General features: G+C 36.2%; 1 long non-coding RNA gene across 1 annotated transcript in view; it reads left to right on the top strand.

Moving 5' to 3' along the window:
• The first annotated feature begins 2,683 nt into the window (after positions 1-2,683).
• Positions 2,684-7,574, top strand: part of LOC111085643 — a 9,323-nt gene continuing 4,432 nt past the window's right edge. Inside the window, exons 1-2 of the long non-coding RNA XR_002610449.1 lie at positions 2,684-2,742; positions 3,263-3,392. This is a non-coding gene — a long non-coding RNA (uncharacterized LOC111085643). The remainder of the gene's footprint in view (positions 2,743-3,262; positions 3,393-7,574) is intronic.

Below are 7,574 nucleotides of genomic sequence, written 5' to 3' on the forward strand. Positions count from 1 at the left end.
GGGGGTCAAAACTTAATTAAAATCAAGCAACATTTGTACGTAAAGTTTCAAAATAAGAACTTTATACTAAAGTAACTAACAATTTATTTTCAATTTGTAGTAATAGGCCGGTGGGGCCCCTCGGTCAAAACTGTTGGACTGGCTTGGTGATTGCTGTTATGGCTAGTCTGCCCATGGTGCTAAAAATAGAACAGCTAATTTTCATTTCCGTTATTTCTTAATTAAAATCAAGCAACATTTGTACGTAGAGTTTCAAAATAATAACTTTATACTAAAGTAACTAACAATTTATTTTCAATTTGTAGTAATAGGCCGGTGGGGCTCGTCGGTCAAAACTAGTGGACTGGCTTGGTGATTGCTGTTATGGCTAGTCTGCCCATGGTGCTAAAAATAGAACAGCTAATTTTCATTTCCGTTATTTCTTAATGTTAAAAAATATACAGTAAAAGAAAACAAGAACTTTTTAAAGCTAGAACCATAGATGGCAGAAGCACTTTGAATCTGAAGGGACATAACCTTTGCAAGGCACATTTTGCATCTTTATCAATTAGTCAAAAAGTTTGTTTGTTTGTTTTTGAATTTCGCGCAAAGCTACACGAGGCCTATCTGCGCTAGCCGTCCCTAATTTAGCAGTGTAAGACCAGAAGGAAGGCAGCTAGTCATCACCACCCACCGCCAACTCTTGGGCTACTCTTTTACAAACGAATAGTGTGATTGACCGTCACATTATAATGCCCTCAGGGCTGAAAGGGCAAGTATGTTTGGTGAGACGGGGATTCGAACACGCAGATTGCGAGTCGAGCTTCCCTAACCTCCTGGCCATGCCGGGCCAAAGTCAATAAGAAATACCAACTTAATTCCGGCTGTTAAGAATGCTGACAGTTCTAGACTGCCTTATTATATTTTTAATGTCATAGTTTTTGTTTTTACAAAAAAGTGTGGCATTGTACCTAGGTTCTACCGCTTGTGGCTAGAACTGATTGGAACATGCAGTTTGGACAAATAAATGAGTACTGTTTCTACAGAAGGGAGATTTTATCTTTGATAAACGAAGATTAACTTTGTGCTGACGATGAAAGAAGATTATTTTATATTGATGATGGATACGAGTTTTTTATCATATTTAAATATTTATTTGCTGGTTTGAGAAGTTAATTTGTTAAAGTTAATCACGGGTAATATTTAAAATGCTCATCAACATTATATACAATTTGAAGAGTTCATCTTATCTTTTGTACCTTTATTGGTTTCTTCATCACTATATCTAGAGTGGTCTTGTAAACTCTCTTACAATGTTCAACGTCTGTAATCTCCAAATATCATCTACTCGTCTAATGAAGGATAGTGCTGTCGATCATTCACAATGTGTAAACTTGAAGCATGATATCCGTGGGCAAAACACATACTATCTGCTTTGAGAACAACAAAGACACAAAACAATTTCAACGGTTTTCTGTACCACGTGTGTATGCCAAACTGTATAGAAACAGACTAAATGATACATTTTAAAAATTACGTGTTAATAAACACACATAGAAAACATATGGTATGTTTGCATATCACACTGTTACTGTGTGTCATCCTGTTAAGTGTTAAACAAGTACCCTGTTGCCGTATTTTCTTCTTCCTGTTATACGTTAAACAAGACTGTGTTAGTGCGTACCGTTTTCTTGTTTTTATGTTAGTGTGTTATCTTCGTGTTATTGTTATGGTATATTAAACCATTTCTTTCTTTCCATGTTATTGTGTATTAATAATTATCCTTACGTTTTGTAGTATTAGCCCAATTTTGTTTCATTTATTACATACTGTTAGGTATTATGAAATAATTATGCTCCAATCCATCTGTACAGTTAAAACGATCGCGAGGATATCCAAAAGTGTTTGTTTCCTGGATGGTTTAGACATTCTTTCTTACTCAGATGAACCAAGTCAAGTTGTTCTCCACAATAGTTATCAACAGTGGTTAAGAACCCTCATAAGTCCTAGTTGCGACACTGTGCGTGGTTTGTTTGACGTCAGTCACGTGTGCTTATTATGTAAATGTATCTCTGTTTTCGCAACATTTCCCCCCTTCTAAAATCGAATTAATTTACAATGAAGGGTTACATTCCACAGATCAATTCATACACGAATCAATTATTAATTTACAATGAAGGGTTACATTCCACAGATCAATTCATACACGAATCAATTATTAATTTACAACGAAGGGTTACATTCCACAGATCAATTCATACACGAATCAATTATTAATTTACACGAATGTATCTTATCATAAAAACACGTGCAAAGTTCACAACGTGAATAAATAATAAACTTCAGATTCATGTTGTGGTGAAACACTGAAATCAGCAAAGTAATGCTATAAGAAGTCGACTCCACGGCAGTTGAAGTAACAATCGCTCCTTCTGTTCGTAGCACACAAATATAACCAGTATGTTTTCACTTCGAGTTATTATCTTTATATGTGGGATTATATTTCACGTTTGCCATAACGAAGCATTACAGAGAAATTTTATAAAATTCGGAAAAGATAAACGTACAGAAATAAATATTCTGGCGACTTTGAATCAAGTCCACAGCCGCGTAAGCTGTTCCATTGCTTGCCTTAGGACGCCAGGGTGCACTTCGATCAACTGGAACTCTGAGACTGGGCTCTGTGACTTGGCCGGTGCAGTAGTGGACGAAGAGGATAAACTCGTTTTCACTGCTGGGAATGATTATTACGTACCTTATCCGGTAAAAATATTTGAAGATGACGTAGATGCAACAATATCAACAATCTTGATATATCATCTAAAGTCCAATGAAGGACGCGTAGCTTCATATCTTTTGAGAGTGGTCTTCTGCTAATAATAATAATTTTTTTTAAATCGCTTGCTTTTCTAAGGTTTATCTACAATGCTAATTTATTTATTCTTAGTTAGAAAAGAAGATTAATTTTTTCGTTTCTTAATTACTTTTCATTTCTGATTACTGTTATTTATAGTCTTTATAAAGATAATTATGAAATTTTAATGAGTACTAAACTGGTGTTATGTCACACTATTATCTTTCGAGTTATCTAGTACGGTTCTTTCTGATAGCCTGAGACGTCACTTCAAACAAACGATGGTAAATCTCTTGGAAAGTTTACTTTTCAAAATTGGTTTGAAGTGACTTGGAATGGTAACAAGTGTGTATTTTATTTTCACCACCTTGTTAACTTTTGAAATCAAATAACTTGTGATAATTAACATGCATGTAAACTATGTTTTAGATAACCTGTGACGATCACCCTTGCTTAACATCAGCAGCTACATGTGTTCCGACATCGCCCTCTAGTGGAAGTTTTCGTGCCTTTAAATGCGAATGCGTATGTGGTGATTGCAGTAACGAATGTCCATTCTGTAAGTTTTTTAATAAATTTTCCTTAGTAAAATTTTATTTTTAACGTACGTCAGGTTTATACACTTTTGATCTAACGGTGTTTCTCACGTATCACTTACTGGAGGCCCGGCATGGCCAGGTTGTTGGAATACCCGTCACACCAAACATGCTCGCCCTTTCAGCCGTGGGGGCGTTATAATGTGACGGTCAATCCCACTATTTGTTGGTAAAAGAGTAGCCCAAGAGTTGGCGGTGGGTGGTGATTACTAGCTGCCTTTCCTCTAGTCTTACACTGCTGAATTAGGGACGGCTAGCGCAGATAGCCCTCGTGTAGCTTTGCGCGAAATTCAAAACAAACTTACTGGATTCGTGAATTTTGGCGTAAAATCTATTCTAATTGAGAGAGGTGTCACTAAGGGATTACAGCACTAAATGGTTTGAGAAGTATTGGAAAAACTGCCACCTTTCTAATTTCGTCGGAATTGGAAGCTACAAATATTCCTATGATGTTGAGACGTTTTAATGTTTGTTGGAGAATGATATATAAAACAGAAGACAGATATCAGAGTAGACGAATAAATGGATAAAGAGTGGTGAGGAAAGTATGTCGCCAGTAAGAACCAAAACTAGTTCTAAACCTTATTTTCTTATGTGTTATCGATCAGTGAGAAACAAACATTTGCTCTGTTTAAATCTGTTGTAGATCACTCCCTGACAGATATAAGTAAAATCTCATTAAAGTTGAAGGGACGGTGACGTCAGAATATCGATCTGTAACAAAGTGGTGTCAGAATTAGTCTACAATAAAGTGGTATCAGAAGTGGAAGTCGTCAATTCATTAGGAATCGAACCCCAATAACGGAATAAGAGTTTCAAGCTGGAATCACATTACCAAAAGCCTTGAAGGAAAGTCAACTAGATGAAGCAGTGAAGTCGAAAAAGTTTATTTTTTATTTTTATTTTGCCTGTTTTGTTTTTGACGGTGGTTCAATTAATTATTAATAGTTAAAAGTTGTGTGTTTCGTTGTTAAAAATAGAAAATTAGTGTTAGCATAGAGGATAATTGGAAATCACATTGAGGCAGGATTCACAGCAGATAATTTTCTTTAACCTTGATCTTGGTGAATATACAGGAACTGCAAATGGTGTTTGCAAAAGTTGTCATGGTAACGCTTTAGAACTTGATAAGATACAGTGACGAATGAAACGCTAGGAAAAAGACGCTGAGAATCAACGTTTTATAGCCACAATTGGAGGGTAGGCATAAGTAGAGAGAATTCGAATTGAGGCAGGGTAATTCTGGTGATAGGGCTGGCATGCATGAAAGGAGCACCCTTACGAAGTTGCTTTAGTTTTTCGAAAGTGGTGCATATGTATTTTTCTGTACTTTAAAAAACAAAGGGAGAAGAGAAATAGCAGTCACAGGAAGTGGTGAGGAGACCACTATCTGCATCACTTGGAAAGGCGTTAGCAGCATTATAATAAGATTACGAACGCCAATAGATCAAAGTGTGGTGTAGTTAAATCAGCTATCTTAAAGACCTGTGAGTTAAGTCTCGAAACTTATCACAGGAAAAGTACTAAATGATATATTCAAAGAGCATGAATGCATGAGCTGTTAGTGAAATGGATCGGGGGATCTAACCGTACTCAAAATGCTAACAAGATTGTAGATTTGATGTTGCAAGAGGAAATTTCGATAAAATTACCAACTCATTTAGTAATATTATTAAAAGATAGAAAGCCAGCAAATACATTTGAGACAGTGACGTTAGCGGATGATTGTGTAATGACAAGGAAACGTAATTAGTTGAGAGTAGGTGAAAATCAAGCTATTTGAACTAATTACCACAAACAAATGGAATTGGATCAGTGCTCCCCGAGATCAGTAAAGAAAAATATTTCACAGCGTGGTTTGGCAAATAAGGAGAGAGATTACAAACTACCAAGATGTTTTATATGTGACCAAGTTGGGCATATAATTAGATTATGTGGGCAGGATATCTAGATGATTTGATGATAAGGGGCAAACTATAAATACATAAGTGATACTGGTAGTTGGAAAACTCTGGTAAGAAAAGAGTTCGTAAAATATAATCAACTCACAGGTGATACATTATATTTAATTGAGTTTAGTACCACAGCAGGAGACCTCAGTATGCTGTGCCACTAATTAAAGTCGCATCAAAATGTCAAGCTTTTTAAGGTGAAATAGTCGCTTGAGTGGCGGATGGTGTCCCACATCTGGTTTTGATTGATAATGAGGTAGAAGCTACCTAGTTGAAAAATACACCACTAGCAGTAGTAACATGTAGCTAAATTGGCAAAGGATATGAAAAACTCTGAAAAAATTAGAAGTTAGGGAAGAATAAATAATCAAGTAAATAATACAAATAATGACGAATTTTTAAATGCTGTTAGAGGGAATACAAATCGAGAACAATCAATTCAATGGCAGAAGTTAAGAGTTTGAAACTGAACTTGGGTGAACGTATTATTACTGGTGAGAAGGAGTGATGAACTGTAAATGTAATGAGAGTGATGCAATAGATGTGAGGAATCAAATAGTACTCTCAAAGGAATGTAAATAGTATTAGAGTTATATGCAATACTGGATGGACATTTAGGCTAGCTACAACGATAGATATGATCAGTAAAAACTACTACTGGCCAGGTATGTATGGAGATAAAAAGATTTATATAAAGAGGTGTCCAGCATGTGAGCTAGCTGGTAAGAGGGGCAAGAAGGTAAAAAGCCCAATGGTTTATTTATTAGTTGGTTTTTGTAAAGCACAAATCTAATCAATGGGCTATTTGTGCTCTGCCCACCATAGGTATGGAAACATGGTTTTTAGCGTTGTAAGTCTGCAGACTTACCGCTGAGCCACTGGGAGGCAATATATGAGTTATAAGTGAACATTTCAGTTCCTTTAGTGACGATATTATCAACTATCGGACCACTTTCAGTATCTGAGCAAGGGAATAAATACATTCTGCCACTAAATATATAGAAACAGTAGCACTAGCTTCTATGGAAGCAGAGAAAATAGCGCGAGAACTAATAGTGATATTCTCAACGATCGGGTTTCCTGAAGAATTCTTATTAGATTTAGATCTAGAAGGTGATAGGAGTAAAAATGAAATACAGATAGATCCCAAACAACTGTGATTGTGAGAGAGCAAATAGATTAAGGCCATGTTAAGAATCATGGTGCAGGAGAATTCTATTGATTGAGGTATTATGTTGCCTATTGAGCTATTTGGATATCAGGAAGTCCCCCAAGCTACAACAGGAGTTTCACCCATTCAGTTAGTATATGGGAGAGAATTTAAGGGGCCGTGAAACTTATTAAAAATACGTTGGTTCGGAGGCAAAGCCGAGTCACGAAATGTGTTAGTATATGTGACCAGCTTGAGGTAAAGGTTAGCAAAGGACAGAAGCTAGAGGCTAAACTCTCCAGAAGAATATAACTAAAAACTTTGCTATGAAAAGAATGTTAGTGGATGGGAAGTTAAGGTGAAAGAATCAGTTGTGGTACTGGCCCCAGTACCAGAAAATAGTTTAGAGACAAGATGGACATGTCCTTTACCTATAATTAAACGTGTCAGTAAAGTAGCATATGAGGTAGGTGTAGGGGATGGGAAGTAGTGGGAAGAGCCTATCATGTAAATACGCTTAAGCCATGGTACACTAAAGTCGCACCTAAACTTATGTGATGACCTGTTTAGAGACTAGTAGTAATGATAGTGAACAAAACAGGTGATGCGATAGAGTCAGTTACTAGAGAAGTCTAATTTTATAATATACATTATAGATCAGCGAGTGGTCATCGAAATGCAGACGCCCTCTTGTGCTTCAGTTATTAAAATCAGCCTGTGACCTCGCTGTTTAATACCTATATATATACTGTATATAGATATGGGACTTAAGATACATCTAGCTAAGGTTAAAATTGATTTTGTGTCTGAAAGTCTGGTTATGCAAATGAATAGAAGAGCTGACTTACTGGTTCGAAACCTGAACATTAAAGGTGAAACACAGGATATGGAGCGTATTTCACAATTCAATGTGTATGGATATACACACAGCGTGGTCACAAGTAAATAGACACCTAATTTTTCGTCATTTAACATGCTAACTAATTTCTGTTCACAGAGCACTATATAAATGAAAATGGTCCGCACACTAATTATCTTGTGCA

This window comes from Limulus polyphemus, unplaced genomic scaffold, assembly GCF_000517525.1.
Source record: "Limulus polyphemus unplaced genomic scaffold, Limulus_polyphemus-2.1.2 Scaffold525, whole genome shotgun sequence".
Taxonomy (NCBI): domain Eukaryota; kingdom Metazoa; phylum Arthropoda; class Merostomata; order Xiphosura; family Limulidae; genus Limulus; species Limulus polyphemus.